We start from the raw sequence: 19,855 nt of genomic DNA, 5'->3' as shown, positions 1-19,855 counted from the left end.
GAACCTCCCCTGGCACAGCTTTGAACCATTCCCACTCATCCTATCACTGGATACCAGGGGAAAGAAATCAGCATGTGCCTCTACACTTCCCTTCCTCAGGAAGCTGTAGAGAGCAATGAGGTTGCCCCCCCAGCCTTCTTTTCTCCAAATTAGACAAGCCCAACATCCTCAGCCGCTCCTCACAGGACATGCCTTCCAGCCCTTTCATCAATTTTGTTGCCTTCCTCTGGGTGCATTCAAGGACCTTCACATCGTTCTTAAATGTGGGGCCCAGAAATGCACACAGTGCTCAAGGTGAGGCTGCACCAATGCTAAATACGGAGGGACAATCACCTCTTTTGACTGGCTAGTTATTCTGTGTTTGATGAACCCTAGGATGTTGTTTGCCTTCTTGCCTGCCAGGGCACACTGATGGCTCATATTGAGCCTGCTGTCAACCAGCAGCCTCAGATCTATCTCTGCAGGGCTGAGGAACAAGGACTGAAAAGATGGGGGAAGAAAATGGTTTTTTAGTCTTGACATACAAATAAGATACCCAGATATATTTCAGTGATTAGTAAACACATGTAATGGTTTCAAAGCAAGCTGTGTGTCTGACTACGTTGTTCAGTGTCCCTGTGGGCATTGAAAGGCAGGAAACATGCCTGTACTTCTCTTATGATGGAGTCCCACTTCTCACCCTACTTTGGGGCTGGGTCTCAGTTCACAACTTTCTAGTTTCTCTGCCAAGGCCTTGGCAGGCTGAGCTGGGTTTCCACCCTGCTAGAGACTTTCCTTTCCATGCCCAGTTGGCTAGCTCCATCTTTATCAGGAAATGAAATGATCAGGAATTCAGGAACGGTCAGGAAGTTCCACCTCAATATGAGGAAAAACTTATTTCCTGTGAGGGTGACAGAGCAGTGGAACAGGCTGCCCAGAGAGGTTGTGGGGTCTCCTTCTCTGGATATATTCAAACCCCTCCTGGACACAGTCCTGTGCCTCCTCTGCTCTAGGTGTCCCTGCTCAAGCAGGGGAGTTGGAAAAGATGATCTCCAGAGGTCCCTTCCAATCCCTACCATTCTGTGATTCTGTGTGATCAAAGAACTATTTTCTGTCCCTGGGAGCAAGTGATACCACACATCACACCTGTGCAGTTGAGTTCTTGTCTTCCAAAATGGTCTGTCCACATCCATTCTGCCTACTGGGAACAGCCCCCTCTACTCCCTGGTCCGTAGCTGGGAAACACGATACAGGCTAGCAGAATGCCAGGGAAGTAGTTTATGATCTGCTCAAATTGTGCCCTGCCTTGATGACTAGCCCAGACATAACTACTCTGAATTTATTGAAAATGGTATGAAAGGGGACGATTAGTTCTAAAGAAGGGATTAGGGAAATTTTACATCCTGAGGTCTAAGAAGGACTTTTATGTGATGACTTCAACCACAATTTGGTTTTATTCGGAAATAATATGAGGAAAAATATCCTGCCTATGAAGCATATGAAATGAAATTGCAGGCTGTGATCCTGCAATGGGTCTAAATAAGATGTTCTTTATTTTTCCATAGGATAATATAACATAGCAAATTAATAAAATAACCATTTCTCAACATTGTATTAAGAAGGACTCTTCTCTCTCAGACACTCTTAGTATTTGGACCAGCCTCCCTCAAAGTTCTATTTCACCTTATAAGACTTAATTCCAGAAATCACAATTAGATCTTCATGTTTTTTAAACCCTTCCCATTGTTCAGTTGGTTCGTTTTCAGGTAAAAGAGGTAAATGTGTTCAGTTAATGGAACTCCCCAAATAGGTAGGATACAGATATTGGGGCCTGTGTATTTTCCATCTGAACTTCTCAGCTGGTGTTACAACAAGGTAGAGCTAAATAAAGCTAATTAACACCTTCCTACCCTTTTAATCCCTTAACACCTAGCTCACAGAAGTAAAACATTGACAAAATAAAGAACTCTATCTGTGATAGCTTCTTAATAACATACCAATAAAATGTGATCAAGAACATACAGCTTACCTCCTGGGTCTTAGGATTAAATAGTCATTCGGGTAAGCATTGCAAATAGCTTTGTAGATGAAGCTATTTATATGAACATAAGAATGTAAGAAATGTAATAAGGGATCATATCAAAGATTAATTTAAATAATTATCATGTCCAATAATAATCGTGTATGATAATGGCCATTATCAAATGCCTAAAGAAGAATGGAGAGGAAAGCATTGATATTTACCGCAAATACTCATGTTACAGATCCGTGGCTCAGAGTTTCTGAGCTAAAAGTGGTTTATTCTCCACAAATAACTTCTTTTTGATTATTATTTGCTCATCACTTAGAAGACAACACGGAGACAGAAAAAGCCTGCACCTACTAATGAAATTATGTATGGTTTATGCATATGCCATCTGGTCAGACCAGTTGAGGTGATGCACCAGCTTCTATTTTTTTTTTTAATCATTGCAAGCTGATGCCAGACAAGATCTTCAGCAGGCAAATCTTCTTCATTTTGTGTAGTTGTGATTCTGAGACCCAGTCTCAGAAATGATGAGCCATTTGGATAATGGTAGCATCAGTACGATACTTTTGGAAGTTCAGCACATCTTATTGAGGGGGTTTTGGTTTGTTGTTTTTTTTGTATGACAAGAAACATAAACATTTCAGAAATGCCAAAGCAGTTCAACAGTTTGAATTCCTTCACATTTCATGAACAAGGCTTTAGACATGGCTTAAACCTTTTTTTTTCAGCCAAAAATAACCATGAATTCTTTGTTTGCCTTGAAGCTGCATTTTTCAGTGAATAAATAACTTCTCTGCTACTCTAGCCATTATTTGATATTTTTTCTGTGCTTAGAGGTATTAATACTATTTTGAAGGCCTGCATAATGATATTGTGATGTGTGACTGAAACAGAGAGACTGCCGTTACAACTCAGAAATAAAACAATTACATTACCTCCTGAGGCAATGGTTTATATTTTAGCAAAATCTTCACTTTAACTTTGTCACCTTCTACATTACTGTAGGAATACGGTGGTCTTCTAGCAAACAAAGGAAATCATGAACTGATATCCTTATTAGCTATCATTTAACACAACACATATGTGTGAAGCAAACAAGGATACGAGAAAGAGTAGAAAAAAGAGATTCATCCTACAGGTGACTGTCCACACAGACAGCTTGCTGAACATCTCATACTCTGACAGCGAAACATATTTATTTAGAATAAACAGGTACGATTTGGAGAAAAAAAACACCTCATGATCGAAGGAATAAGTTTGGCAAGTATGTGGTTTGCGTTTCAATTTATTCATAAATGTCGGGCTACTGAAGAAGTTAATTAGTAAAGTATAAAGCAGGCTCTGTCATGACAGACTAAAGCACATATTCAGTTCTGTTAGATTTACAAAGTATATTAATGTTTCTTTCATTGGATTAAGGATTGATTCTACTTTTTTAACGCAAACTGTTATTTTGTATAGTCTTTTAGCCTTTCTGGCCTTCATCATATTTTAATTTATATGACTCCTTTGCTTTTGAAAACAATTCAGTTTTACATTTGGGATCTGAACAAAGGAGAAATTATCTAGCTGCTCCATTGACAATATTGTACTTCAAGTTTTCTTCAGCTTTTAAGTTCATTGCATGTTCATACTGATGAACAATGAGCCTTAATATTATCTTGACAAGCTTATTTTTACATTTGTCAAAGTCCAAGGAAGTCTAGTAGAGAAAATCATTATGGCAGGTCTGCTATCATGGACCTTTTAAATAGACACAGACACCCCATAGAATTGGAAAACTCACATTTGTCCGAAATTTCTGTCCCCTGTTATTGTCACATTGTTCTATTTTTTGAAGAAGGAAACTTTCAACGACCTTTTTATTGCTTCAGATTAACAGCTCCTTACATCCTTGAATTAAATTTTCACAGTATCAATATGTCTGTTAGCTAAATGCATCTTCTTTAGTCAGAAGACATTTCTTCCCTGTTTCACATCAGCAGGGAAATTTCAGTGTTTCCAGTCAGCCTATTAAACATCATGCAACATTTATGACTTCATATGTCTTTATCTAAGAATTATTATATATACTGTTCAGAGTAAGAACGCTGTGGCAACAGATCAGTCATATAATACAGAGTCATCAGATTAGGAAAAAATCTGCTGAATTTGCTGACAAGAGAAATGTACTGTACATGACAAAGCACTAGCATTGAAGTCCAGTGTTTGAAGAAACACTTCTCATGCCACTGATGTCCAAGAAAATATAGAGAAAGAAAAACTGTTTCTTAAGTCTTCAAAAATCCATTGTTGAATACTTACCCATTCTTTCAGCATTTTTAAAAGCCTTAGATGACCTTAAATCTGACCTAAAACATTTGGAAATGTTTTAGAAATCTTCAGGTGTGGAATGTGTTGTTGGGTCTCTAAAAGCAGTCAAACTGTTTGTACCCTTTGGTCCCAAGAGAGATGTTCTCTTCATTATCATGTGCTGCAACAATCAGAAAACGTGATGGTTTTTACCATCATCATGTATACTCCGCATAATTGGGGCATGCTTAATCGGAAAGCTCCCAAGGGAAGTGTAATGATGCTTAATTAGGATAGTTGTGTCATCAGGCAAAGGTTGCTTTGCAATTAAAGCACAGAACTATGCAAATCACTTCATCTCTCTCTACCTCTCTCATTCCCCCACCTTTTTTTTCCCTCACTCCTTCACACACATACTTTATCAGTCACTTTTAAGAACCTGTAAACTGAGGTGAATACCTGCTTCACAAGGAAGCTACTCCTCAAGGGTTAGAAAACGTTCTCTGAAATTATATCATGCAATGCAAATGTGTTCAAATACCTTCAGCATGCTCCTGTACTGCAGAACAGGGCTTAGGAGTGACCACAATAGCAGAAATAACATCGGTTCACCAGTGTCTGTTCTGGCACTGAAAATTTTCTAGTTTTGTCTTGGGATCATATGAACAAGCTACCAGAAAGGATCATCCATCCATTCCTGTCTTTGGCTTCAGGATTAACTTCTTGTATTAGTAACAGATGTTTGAGAAAGGAAAGATGAACAGTTTTAACAGTTTTTTCCTGTGTAGTATAGGAAGGGCTAGTCAAGTCTGTATCCATTTAACAGTCTAGTTACACCCTATTAATTCTTAGATTCATATTGATCTTTAGGCTGTCTGGATTTTCTATGTCTTATTTATCCTTGATCGTGGAACATGCAAGTAGTGACATAAAGGGTTTCACAACATAATCTCCTTAAGAAGTAAGATTGTTTCTGCTGCACCGTATATCTCAAAACAACTACTTGAAGGTCAAGGTCCAAACTCTTCTTTGAGTTAAGGCCACTCAGAAGTGTCCTTTTAATTAAGAATCTGGGATCACAAAGAGAGGAAGATGGTAGTACACATTTTTCCAAGAGCAGTGAATGTATGACTGGAGGGGTTTTATGATTTACGTATTTGTGGCAGAGCTTTTGTGTAAGAACAAACAGTGCAAAGACAAAGAGGAGACTCCTGTTGAGTTGTGAACTTTGTAAAAGGTGTAAGTATTGACTTCACTGAGAGGCTTAGATTCAGTTGTCCTCTCCAAGCAAAAAGTGATCATTGGTATCTAGCTTCTGGGAAAGGAAAGAACACATATATTTTCTTCTGCTGACTATTTTGCTAAATTGGAGAATTCCTATCTTGCTACTTAGGAAAATAATTTTTCTCCCTACATGAACACTTGGTAATACCAGAATTGCCACGCACATATTTTCTCTACATTAAATTCTGTAAGCTAATTTTTTTCTGAATCTGAAGGCCATTTAGGGTTAACATATTTTACAAAACCCAAAACACTTGTCAGTATGTGTTGTTCATTACAGACTCATTCTCCTAGCACCACTAGTAGCCTGAGGATGGCAATGCATAGCCTTTCATAATTGTCTGTTTATAGCTGGGCTGAAAGTCGTTTTCTCATGGTGTAATTTATGGGCAGTGGCAGGCTTCCCTCAACCCTGCTTTGAGCAACAGTGCCAAGAGCAATACGCCAATCCTTACACAACAATCCTTGTGGCTGGAATGTGATTGTGTTGAAAACATCACAGGAACAAAGCTTCACTACCAAAACGTTATCATGCAGCTTCAAAGATCCTATCCTGTGAAGAAATCAATCCCCAAGGTGTATTAGCCAGTGGGGAGGAGGAAAAAAAAAAGCTGGAAGATCATTGTGGTTGTTTAAATAATTCCCCATATCCAGAGAAGCAAGGAATGCAGCTTGGCACCCAGCAAAGATGTCTTTTTTCCTGGAGAGTTTATTTTGGTTCACGAGGTGGGGGTGGGGAAATTTTTGTACACGTACATAAACATATCTCAAGCCTATTTCCAGTACAGCCTAGGGAAACTGTTGCTGGGAATAAGGTTAAAGGTAGAGAGATAGATCTTCCTAAGAATTTTTTTTGGTACATTATGAATCTTTCCATAGAAAAGTAATATCAAATGAGCTCTAGGCGAGGCTACCCAGTAGACTCCGTAGACATGCTTTAGTTCAGTGGACAGTGGGCTGGCAACTTTACCTTTCTTCCAGTTCTTCTCTATGTCCAACAGAACATCAACAGTTTCTAAAGCTCTTTCAGTGCATTTTTTTAATTTATGGTGGGATATCCAGCATTGATATAAGTTACCAAGTTCCTGAAGGCACAAAAATAGTAATTCATAATGAATTTGAATTGTTAGCAATAGTAAACTCCTATAATATTGCTCTTAAAACCTCATTATAATTTTGTGTTCTAGTCTCTAATTTAAAGTTTGCGTGAAATAGTAATTTGCAAACCCTCCCAGCTCTGAGCAATGTTAAGCCATTCTTTATGCTATTAATTCTGATTATTTATAAATAACTTTAATTTCAAAGTTCTGTACAAAGACTAACTAATTAATTTGACATGAAAGGAAGGAACATATGTTTTTGCCAATATTTAGATATGTTTCTGGGAGGGCGTACTGTCTTGGCTGTCAGCTGACATGAGTGTGGCTGTTGGATGTCCATAAAAATAAATACCATATAAATAAATGGCCATATAAATCAATGTCCATATATAAAAAAAGTCCATCCTCACTAGGAAAGCCTGGCTGTGGCTATGTTACCAGGAATTCCTGTACAGGGAGATTCCCTAGTGCAGAGAGCATCTCTGGCATTGTTGTAAATGTCTATGATGAGCTTAGGGGAGTGAATGTGCTTTTAAGATCCAAGTTATTTCAGGAGGAGTGAGTGATAAATGAAAGGCTCATGACTGCACACAAAAGAAAGGTACGTCATAAATGAACAGGGGTCTCTGCATGTTGATCTTGGAAATCTCACACGGCCTCATGCTATTTTTTCTGCCAGCACAGCTAAAGCTGTACATTTCATTGCCTCAGATGTGAAAAATTTAGTGTGTTTTATTTTCACATGCCGAGTTATCTTTGTGTAGTTTTAAAATGTGTAAATAATTTATCGTTTAGGTGACATAATGAGGGTATCACTGATGACATGAAGAGGCTGCACAGATATGATGAGCAAAGGATTTTCAAACTATGGAAGTATCAGCTGCATTTGGTTGAAGTGCTAGACAGTTTGTGACAGGCCTTTTTTAAAAAGACTTTAGTTTTTTTTCTCCATAGACTTTTTACAAGTAGGAAGACTGTATGAGAAACAGGTGCTGTTAGGTATGATGTTCACCGGGGAGAAAATGTGAATTGACAAATAACCAATGCAATTTCTATTCTAATTCATAATAGATAGCATGAACATCCCATGGCTATTCTTTTTGTACTAATAGTTGTTAATGTGAATGTTATTTGTGAATATACAGAATAATCTGCACAAGAACAATGAAATCTAAAAGCATACAGGTATAAATCATTATGTTTTCATAAATGAAAATTCACTTAGAAAATTGTTTTATTTCTTTTGTTTCTAGAGAATATTTTCTCTTTCCTACTTCAACCTTTTCTGTTTTCATCTTCCCTGGTATATCTCCCTCCTGTTATTATGTCTATTTTTGTTTGTGACCAAGTCCAGTATCGAAACCTGTCTTTAGACACAATAGTTTTGTTCAACCATGATTCTGAGTTAAATAGTGGAACGGGGTAATGAAGCCTGTGGACACCAATTCAGAAGCTGGAAATTCAAGGGCTTCTGGTCATCTGACTTGGGGTCATCTGACCATTGGTTTTGACATGCCTGATTCTGATGGGGCCAAACTAACAATTACACAGTTTAATCCAAAAATGAAATTTTCTACTACATGCCAAAATGTGCCTCTGTGCTCCTACAAAAAAATCACACTACGTGAAGGTAAAAATAAAAACTAATAAACACTTTTAATTGGTAACATAACACTGAAACATGTTTCATCTCAGCCTGAATGACAGGTAATAAACTGTAAATAGGGTTGTCCACAATGAAATCAACACAAATTATTGATATGAAACTCCCAGTTCAAAAGACGTTGAATTCAGTGTCACTGCAGCATATATTCAGTGTGATAACGAGGCCTTTCTTCACCATGGGCTTGCTTCACTCCAGCTCATGGAAGCAGCAGTTTTCTTCTCCACTTCCACTGCCTGGTTGTGTTGGCCACTCCTTCAGTACCAACTTCTTCACCCACCAAGCAACGGGTCCCAAGGTCCCCCAGAATGAGAAGATGTGGTAGTTTTCTGACTCTTCAATCTGTTGTTTGTTTGTATGTTGCTTATTTTTGATTTTTCATTGTGCATTTTTCCTGGGATCCATGACTGGAAAAAGACAGATGATACGACAATATTTCAAATTAAATTTACTGCATATTTTTCATCTTAAAACAATGATAATGGAATTGAAATTAAACTAAGCACTTACGTTTAAGTAGTAAAAGTGCAATCAGATTCAAATGAAACAAAATACGTAGTGGGGATAATGGGATTATGTACCTAATACTCACTTAATGGTTATGTAATCATATCTAACTCAGCCCACAAATATGCTCAACTGACACATATTAAATCATCTGTAAACAACAGTTACTGTCCTTGTCTGTGTCTTCCTACCAGAGAAAATTTTATTAATGGCAACAGCTACAAGATAATAATGGCTAATTTTTCTTCCACAAATACTGGTTCAGACATGTTTGTGAAACAAGGAAGGGCTTATCTGTTGGTGTCTTATTTGGGTTAGAAGGTTTTCTCTTGAAGCACGTATTTTTTGTTTAGCCTGCCCTTGTCAACAGTTCCAAAGTTTTCACTTCAAATAGTGATTTTTGTTGGTTTCCTGATGAGAGCACTTGCTAAGTGGGGTCCTGCAGGAGAAGATTCTGCAGGTAGACATCTTGCCAGGGGCTGTAGCCTGAAAATTAAGAAAGCTCATTTCAAGACAGCCAGACTCCCATTTTCTCTAATATTACATACAGACTAATGCTATTCTATAACGTGATATATAAAAAAATTGTTTCTGAACATTAGAAAATAAATTCTTTAGGCTACTTTGGGAGAGCTGTTTCAAGAAAAGAAAGAAATCACATCACAGCTAAACACAAGCCCTGTTTCTATTACTGGTAGCTATGGTTTTTTTTCTGAAACATAGGGATATGATTCACAGATGTATACTGTTCAGACAATATATAATAGTAGAAAATACAGCAAAGCACAACTTTTCTCCTCTGGTAACCATGTAAGTCTCTTCAGCTTACTGTTTCTTTCATGATATCAAAGTGAAATAGCACCAGGGTGAAAGCTAAGATACAAATCCATCTGGATTCAGTAATTTATAAATCTGGTAAGCAGGAACAGCTTTGAGAAAAAGAGCCAGGTTCCTACTATCAACATTTTGTGATCCTTCTACCATGAGCAAAGCCCAAGTTTATACAATCTATTACTGTTTGTAATGCAGTCTGCAATCTCCAAAGGGGGGGGGAAGAAAAAAGAGTTCACAAATTAGCTTGTTTGATGTGTTCTCCTAAAAAAACTTTTTCTGCCCTAAGATAGATTGGCAAAGGATAATATAAGACAAGGATTGTTTATATTTCTTTGCTTTAATATTGTACTCGGTCTCTAGAAATCATGGAGCATGTGGCCGTAGTTGAATATATGCATGCGTCATCAAAGACTAATCTCACTCCCCCTCAGGTCAGCAGACACGTCTTCAATGTCATCAACAGGAAATGAATCAGATGCTACGTGCACTGTAATGAAAGACAAGTAAAAAGGACCATTTGAAAACTGTTGCCTCTTGAATTTATATTACCATCTTGGTACAATCTCACTTAAAAGAAACCTGAAAAAACAGGAAACAAAGAACAAAATAAGAAATATTTAACTTCAGTTAAATCTCTGCACAGAAAACAGAACAAAAGAAAATACTGAGTGTATTACTGAGAATCTCTAAGTAAGATGAAGGTAATTGCAGGGCACCCAGTTATACCACACATATAAGGAAGGCTTGAACCTCTCATGTGGGTGCTGATAGGGGTTAAATGAGTGGACAATGAGGTGGATTGGAAACACCTGAACAGCTGGGCCTAAACGGTAGTGATTACTAACATGAAGTCCAGCTGGAGACAAGTCACTAGAGGTGTATCCTAGGGGTTGATACTGGGGCCAATATTATAACCTCTTCAGTAACAATCTGGGTGGTGGGACAGTAGATCCTCAGCAAGACTGCGAATGATATGAAACCGAGAGCAGTGATGGATATACCAGATGGGTGTGCTGCTATTCAGAGGAACCTGGACAAGCTGGAGAACCGGGAAATCAGGAATTTCTTAAAATTCAACAAGAGAAACTATGAAGTCCTGCACCTGGGATGAATAACCCCAGGCATCAGTTCATGTCCAGGGACAACCAGCTGCAAAGCAGCTTGGCAGACAGCTGAAATCAAAATGTCACTCTGGCTTTGTCCCCAACACTCCTTGTTCTATCCTTTTTTTAGGCAGCATAGACCTCTGATGAGGTGAGTTACTGATCAATCTGAAACGAAAATTTATTGTTTAGAGTTAATTTTCATCTAGATCCAGCTCCTTGCTTGGCTACATAAGAGCCTGGTACAAGAGAAATGACACCAACAGGCAGGAGGAATAAAGGGGGAACAGGTAGGATCAGAAAGTTATGTTGCATCTAAGTGGCCATGTAATTATAGATAGAATGTTCACACCATTTGTCAGAGGAAAATTTTGCACATCATCTGCAAAAAAGTATTTTTTCACACAAATGATAATATTACGAAATTGTCTTTTGGACAGAATTTTTGACAGTGCTTCTTAGTCAGATATTTCTTCAGTCATGGGTTTTTCATTAAAAGGTGATTTAAAATACTTATAGTTTTTCTAAGACAGAAAGGCAAAAGCTGAAAAGTATTCTAATACTTGCTCTCTCTTCTAACCTATACACTGGGGATTACTTACCCAGAGGTTAAAAAGTTAGCCAAGGATTAGAGATATTTGACTTTGCGTCTCAGCTTCTTTACAGTCTCTCCTGCATGATTTGAGGCCTTGCAGTTTGGACAGGATTTATCTCACCTAAACTGCACTGTTTAAAAGTTGCTCAGTTCCAAAGTTCCTATATTAATGAGTGAATAGACAATAAGGAGCTAAGGAAGCCAATGTCTTTCAGTGGGTATTTCAGCATCATCATTGGAAGAAATCTCCATTCTCACATCATGGGAAAACCCCCAAAGATATCTTTGGCCAAATTTCTTTCATGATTCAGGTAACTGCACCAAAAAAAATCACAGCTACTCACAAAACCTGGCTAATTTTGTAAGGATAACTAAACATTGTGAGTTGAGTGGATGACATGGTTCAGTGATATGTATAAGAAGCTCTAAAATCTGTCAGTGATATTTGAACAAGGAGATTAAAATCTAAAATTGTAGTAAAAATATTTTTCATCCATATCCAAAACGCTGCAAACTTCTATTTCAATAATTTCAATTTCAAGAGTACTTCTATGTTAAAGTCAGTTGCAAAGTACTATAAACAATGTATCATAAATGTCGTCAAACATTGCTGTAATTTTGTTTCACTAATACATTAAATTGGGCTTGCAAAAAGTCTCTTTTGTGACCAACAGCATTTTGTGTAAGTAGCAAATAATTCTTTCCTGCCAGCTGAGACCATTGGTGGTTAAATGTGTATTTTGTTTTCTATTATTTTTGGTTTATGTCTTGGTACTTTTAGGCAAGAAACTTAGAAAGAAAGGGCAAAAATGTGTGGAAATTTTCCTAAAATATTTTATGATCAACAACAAAAATGACAACATTTTAAATAGTTGCAGCATGCTTGAACATCTCAACAGTTTATGGTTAAGTGCTGACACTAAATTGCTTTAGGAGGAAAAAATTTTCAGAAAAGCTGAAGGAAAGTGAGTGGAGAGAGTCAGGCCTTCTAGTAACAGGCATTACTTTAACTTTCTCAAGCTCAGAACCACTCCATTGAAATGATTCCTGGGAAATATAGTTAGAGCTTCTAGGCCTGTGTCAAGTAATTAATCAAAAGCATGATACCAACAGGCATGAATAATTCCAGCAGGCACAGACTTTTGAAACCTATCCAGGACTCTGTGGATTCCCTGATTTCCTTGCCAGAGTGGCCGTGCACAGAGCAGGAGGAATGGAGCTGGGTCCAAGGCAGGCATATAATACCTATAGATAGAGACAACAAAGTTGAGGTGTTTAGACTTCAGTGGATTTGGGGAGTGACGAGCTGAAGTAGGTAACCCAAGAATTCCCTGGCCTTCAAGTGTTACCTGAGATGTGCTAGTGTATTGCTTTTGGATCCCAGAGGCTACTTCTGAAGTGCACAGGTCTTCCTAACACCTTGTGTCATAGCTACAAACCCCTTGCAGATGTCTGAGGCATCCTAGGGCATGTCTGTCGTGGTTTAGCCGGGAGCTCAACCCCACACAGTCGCTCGCTCACTCCCCAACCAGTAGATGGGGGAGAGAATCAGAAGGCTAACGCTCGTGGGTTGGGATAAGAACAGTTTAATAATTAAAATTAAAAGAAACAACAACAGAAATGCAATGTAAAGGAGAACAACAAGAGGCGCAAAGCCCCAGGGGAGGGGAGAAGGGAGGGGAGAGGGGGAAAGAACCGCCAAAACAAACCGCCCGCGCCGCAGCCGCCCGCCAACCCGACGCCGCGCCAACCCCGAGCTGCCAACTGCTCCCCCTTCATATGCTGGTCATGGTGTCACATGGTATGGAATGAACCTGCCATTGGCCAGTCGGGGTCAGCCGCCCCCACCATGGCCCTGCCCCTCTCAGCCCCCCCCGCCACGCGGCAGAGCACGGGGAGCTGGAAAGGTAGCCGACCCCCACAGTGAGGAGAATTAACCCCTTCTCAGCCAAAACCAGCACAATGTCCAATGGCACCAATGTTTAGGCAACCAAGTCCTGCTGCTGTGAGCTCATCAGCTCTCTTCCCATCTAGCTTCCACTGGCTTTACTGACAAGAGGATCATTTAATCTGCTTGGGCACAGTACTTCAGTGTCATTTTAGGTGCTGTATGAAATTGCCCTAGCCTCCAGGTATTGCTCAGGAAAAAAATGGGTTTCCCGTAGATCTTCTCTTTTATCTGCCAGCTCCACAGAAGAACTTAGGATATGTTAAACAGCATTAAAGGCCTATGTTTAGGCAACTGAATCACTTCCTTAGCATCTGCGCTAGACACCAAGTGTCCTGACAGCATTTAGGATTTCAAGTTCTTGGTTTGGAATATTCGGTTTAATGATTTAAAAACTTTAAGACTTGCAGATGCAGCCAAACCCTTGGCATTGGGATGAAGGGTACCTTGCCAGGGTGAAGCCTGAAAAAGCCTGAAAAAGTCTAATGTCCTCTGAGGTTGGCTTTTCCAGAAGAACAGCCACTGAAATTCTGTGCTTTTTCACAGTACACTGTTAGCTGGAGACCAAGGCAGTGCTCCTACCTAAGCATGGCTTCTCAAAGTAGAAAATAATGCTTGATACAATAATTTAGAAGATGTGTAATTTTTTTAAAATAAATCAGCAGCATCTCATTTCATCAATGGATATTGTTTTAGCAACACTTATCTTTCAGTGAGGTCAAACCAAGAATAATAACTACCTTGTACCTTATCCTGTATTTTATCCTATCTCTAATGAACTTTCCTATGTTATTTTCTCCTGGAAGCATTAATATATTAAGGATGAAGAAGATAATAGCTTCATGCAGATGCTTGAACCTCCAAGACTTTCCACCCCATGTGATTTACTGTTGTCGTACAACCCCAGCCAGCAACTAAGCACCACCCAGCCACTCACTCATTCCCCACCCCAGTGGGATGGGGGAGAGAATTGGAAGAGCAAAAGTAAGAAAATTCATGGGTTGAGATAAGAACAGTTTCATCATTAAAATAAAGTAGTAGTAGAAGAAGAAGAAGAAGAAATAATAATATTAATAACAATAATTAAAAAACGAAAAGGGAAACAACATAAATAGAGAGAGGTGAAACCAGGGGTGAGGGGCAGGAAAACTGATGCAACTGCTCACCACCCACCGACTGACGCTGCCAGTCCCTGAGCTGCGATCACTGCTTCCCCCAGCCAACTCCCCCAGTTAATATACTGAACATGACATCATGTGATATGGATATCCCTTTGGCAGTTTGGATCAGCTGTTTTGGCTGTGCCTCTTCCCCTCCCAGCTTCTTGTGCAGAACAAGGGGAGCTGGAAAAGTCCTTGACAGGTGTAAGCACTGCTTAGCAACAACTAAAATATTAATATGTTACCAGTATTATTCTCATACTAAATCCAAAACACAGCACCATACCAGCTACAGTGAAGAAAATTAACTTTATCCCAGCCAAAACCATGACAACTCTTTTTTGATAAGTTTATCGAAGTTAACAAGGAAAATAGGAAAACGAGATAGAGTAAAAGTATCCAGTAATATAAAACTGCAAAAACTACAGCTGCATTGTTTTAGTTTCAGCTCTAACAAATCACGCTAATTGAAAGAGATGTTCAGTCTTTTGTTAGTATACAGTCTGTTCTTTCCTGGTACGCGTTTCCTCAGTACTGTGTTTTCAGTCTGACTATATGTGTGGAAAGATAAATTGAGAAGCCACAGAAGGAAAAAAAAGCAGATGGGAAAAAAAGAGTAGGGCAAATCCTAATCACACAGGGTTACTAACAATTCCATAAATCATCGTAACCAGTCTGACCTTGGTGGCATTACCTGCAGAAATAGCTTCCTGATCTGCATTCCTTTCACTGCCCATAACAAACACTGAGAAAAAAAGATTACTTCAGCTTAGAGTTCATTACCTTTTCTTCCTCACATGAACGTTTGGTGAAGGAGTTACAAAGTGCTCTGAGAATTTTACCACTCCATCCTCTTTACCGTAGAACTGATTTCACACCACTTTATTTCTCTATATAGAAATTTTATCTCAAACCTATGTCTATCACACATATATCCATAAAACTTCCTTTCCTCTGGTGTAATCTCCACAGTGGTCTGCCATCACTGAGTTACCATAAGACTATCACCACTATAAAAATTTTAGGCTTTTAAACTCCCAATCACTTAGCATTGTTTCCTTTGAAGTCTTAGGCATTGTATATGGAGACGCTGAAACAATTTTTTGCTCTTTGCCTAAAAAAACACATAACTCACACATGTATACACAGAGAGAGAGATGGATAGCAAAGCTGAGTTAAACGTACTGTGCTTTGCTGCTTTGTTTTCTCCCAGCCACTTATCCCTACCACTTATCTGGTCACCCAAAGAAGCTGTAAACCAGTGTCCTATGCTATGGCTACCTTCAATTTACACAAAAGCAAAGGGAAATCAAAAACTATTTCTCCTAGATAGGGCATTTGAGGAAAAAAATGTACCCCACTTTTGCCAGCTAGCAGCAGCCTGCGATCTAATCTCCCAGAATGCAAAAAGATTACAGATTTCCCAGTTGTTGTTAGCTGCAGACAACAAAATATATCCAAATCAACCCTCCTGCAATAAAATCTGTGCATTTCTCACTTCCACCCACTATCTCATTGGGAAAGTGAGAGCAGACAGCAGCGAGGAATGCTTCAAGAAGTCAAAGCACTGACAAGTCTTGATTTCAAACCAGATACAAAGCATCCCAAAGCTGTAGAAATGGTGTCTGTTTTAAGGAAGGGCAGGCAGCAGGGGGCATAATGATCTATAACTCATAAAATGCTTCCACTTTTTCAGTAAGACAAGAGTTGCTGCTCTAATCCTTCTTCACATACCCAAAGCCATTATAACATGGAAAGAGCAGAAGAAGAAATGTCTTAACTCAGAATAAGGGAAGAAATGGACAAGTCTGCCAGATGGGTTACCAGGCAGACACATGATATCAGAAATAAACTCACTCTTGCCAAAATATAGCATAATTAGGATTCATAACACGTTTGGGGATATGTCCTTGGTTTATTTCAAGGCACATGGATTAATGTTTGCAGACTTCCGAGAAAAAAATGGGGCCATAAAACTAAAATACGTACATCAGCAGCTTGTGTTGTTTACAGAGCCATCAAGTCAAAGACCTGATAAGAGCAAGCAACTATACTGGGGTTTAACTGAAGGCAAATATTATCTGAATTTGTGAAAAAAAAACCCAAACAAATATAAGATTATCGCATGAAATGGTAGCAGAGAATCATAGAATCATAGAAGCATAGAATCATTAAACTTGGAAAAGACCTCTAGGATCATCAAGTCCAACCAACAACCCAACACTACCACGTCTCCTAAACCATGCCCTGAAGTGCCACGTCTACACATCTTTTAAGTACCTCCAGGGATGGTGACTCCACCACCTCTCTGGGCAGACTCTCCTCAGAAGACTTGTTCTCCAGACCCTTCAAGAGCTTTGTTGCCCTTCTTTGGACACGCTCCAGCAACTCAATGTCCTTCTTGTACTCAGGGGCCCAAATCTGAACACAGTATTCAAGGTGCGGCCTCACCAGTGCCAAGTACAGGGGCACGATCACTTCCCTACTCCTGCTGGCCACACTGTTGCTATTACAAGCCAGGGTGCTTTTGGCCTTCTTGGCCACCTGGGCACACTGATGGCTCATGTTCAGCTGGCTGTCAACCAGCTACCCCAGGTCCTTCTCTGCAGGACAGCTCTCCAGCCACTCTTCCCCAAGCCTGTAGTGTTGCATGGGGTTGTTGTGACTCAGGTGCAGGACCCGGCACTTGGCCTTCTTAAACCTCATGCAGTTGACCTTGGTCCATCAGTCTGGCCTGTCCAGATCTCTCCATACAGCCTTCCTACCCTCAGGTAGGTCAACACTCCCACCCAACTTGGTGTCATCTGCAAACTTACTGAGGGTGTACTCAATACCCTAATTCAAATCATTGATAAAGATATTAAACAAGAGTGGCACCAAAACTGAGCCTTGGGGGACCCTGCCCATGACCAGCCACCAACTGGATTTAGCTCCATTCACCACAGCTGTCTGGGCTCAGCTATCCAACCAGGTTTTTTACCCAGCGAAGCAGGCACCTGCCGAGGACGTGAGCTGCTAGCTTCTCTAGAAGAATGATGTGGGAGATGGTGTCAAAGGCTTTACTAAAGCCCAGGTAGATAACATCCACAGCCTTTCCCTCATCCACTCAGCAGGTCACCTGGTCATAGAAGGAGATCAGGTTGGTCAGGCAGGACCTGCCTTTCATGAACCCATGCTGGCTGGGCCTGATCCCCTGGTTGTCCTGCACATGCCTGGTGAACGTACTGAAGGTGAACTGCTCCGTAATCTTCCCTGGTACTGAGGTCAGGTTGACAGGCCTGTAGTTCCATGGATCCTCCTTCCAGCCCTTCTTGTAGATGGGCATCACATCAGCAAGCCTCCAGTCATCTGGGACCTCCCCTGTTAACCAGGACTGCTGGTAGATGGTGGTGAGTGTCTTGGCGAGCTCCTCTGCCAGCTCCCTCAGTACTCTCGGACGGATCCCGTCCGGCCCCATGGACTTGTGAGTGTCCAGGTGGAACGGCAGTTTGTAATCTGCTTCCTCCTGGATTAAGGGGGTTTATTTTGCTCCCCATAAGCATTCCCTTTAAGCATTCCAGTAATCATGAAAAAAAGATACAGAGTGCAATTCGTAAGAAGAAAGAGCCTAGTGTGGGTATTTAGAAGGTCTAAAATACATTGTAAAAATCTGTTGGATTAAACAGTGGAGTATACGTACCATAATTTAAGCATCCAGAAGTTATATATATATGTAATTTAGTCATTGTACTCTCCCTTCCCATTCCAAGAGGGGAAGTAAGACTCTCAAGAGGGCAATTCATCTCATTCTGTGATTTTTGTCTAAAGAGTCAGAGGATTTATGCTCTGGAAGTGCCTATTTCACTCCATGCAATGTAACAGCTTTTCAGCGTCTCATTCACTGATTCCAAATCAATTTTCACAGAGGATGACTAATCCAGTCCTAATGAATCTCTGCATATACAAGGGCAGCAGGAGGGAAATAGAAAACAGAAGGCAAATTTAGACAGTAGATACCTCTTGCATTGCAGCTCCTGGGATATGGAGGTTTTTTTACTACAGTTTTGCAATTCATTTTAAAAGTACAAAAAACACCCAGCAGATTCCCTTGTTATTAGCAGGCAGAAGATCTACCCGCAATGTTCAGAAGTTTCCACTTAAATATATTTGACTTCAATAAGGTTTTTTTTTTGTTTAAGCATTTCCCATGAGGAAACCATATCTATGCCAAAAGGTTTTATTGAAATATTGAATAACCCTAGACAGCAATCTACACAAGCCAATAAATTGGCACCCCATGTCATCAAATGAGCAGTGAAAGTTTTATTACAGTATTGAGTTCTGCAAGTAAACCAAGCCTTACCCAGTGCAATCCATAAAATTAATAAGGCACAACCTACTCCATACAGGTTGATACACTCTTCATTGCAAAGGTTTTAAAAAATAAACACTTCTGAGATATATAAATATATAACTATATATTTCTATCAGCTTAACGTTTTTTGGTTTTTTATGGTATTTTTTTTATGGTATTTGTTTTATGGTATTTGTTTTATGGTATTTTTCCTCAAAATAGAAATACATTAACATTTAGTTTATCATTATGAATGTAATTAGTAATATAATCATGAGCACATAGGACATGCTTAATTTCTTTTGCTGCTCTTTGACAGTTGCTTTCATGTTTTTGTGGTGTATAATATAGTTTGGAATGTCAGCATGGAAATCTATCATTACCCATGCCATTTGTAAACACTTGGCTAACCCAGAAGATGTGAAAGATATGAAGTGAGTTCAGTAGGTCCAGATCACCCGTGCAGTGTCTGGAAATCTATCTTACAAATGCTTTGCTACACAATGTCTTATGTGCTTTAGTCTGATGACGTCTTCCCCCCCACCTCCCATGATTTTTAATCTTCTAAACGAGTAATTTAAATTTCTACCATGGCCCTTTCTTCTGTCAGGCTATGCTGATTCAGTTTGGCATCACAAGATAGAGTAATAGAGGTGGAATAAGCTCAGGAGGATGGTAGTTACTCTTGTCATGACACATCCTACAATATTGACTGAACACTTAAAAGGCAGACTTCACAAGCAGCACTCTGTCTTCCTTAGTATCAGCAACTAAGTGTAATAGGTATTAGATCTGGGAGAGCAGACCTTCCCAACCTCCCCAGCACAAAGCTGACCAGAGTGTCAGAGCCTGTTAGAGTAGTTTTATATTTTGTTTTCTTTACACAAATGAATGTCAAGGAACTGTCAGACATCACTATGGAATTTTTTAGAGTGCGATAAGTAAGGCTAGACTTCATTAAAGTGTTTACTTAAGTTACTGAAAAATAGTATTCTTCCATTTTCTCAATACCCTAACCCTATAAATAA

This window comes from Phalacrocorax carbo, chromosome 1 (genome assembly GCF_963921805.1).
Source record: "Phalacrocorax carbo chromosome 1, bPhaCar2.1, whole genome shotgun sequence".
Classification (NCBI taxonomy): domain Eukaryota; kingdom Metazoa; phylum Chordata; class Aves; order Suliformes; family Phalacrocoracidae; genus Phalacrocorax; species Phalacrocorax carbo.
Note: the sequence above shows the minus strand (reverse complement) of the source record.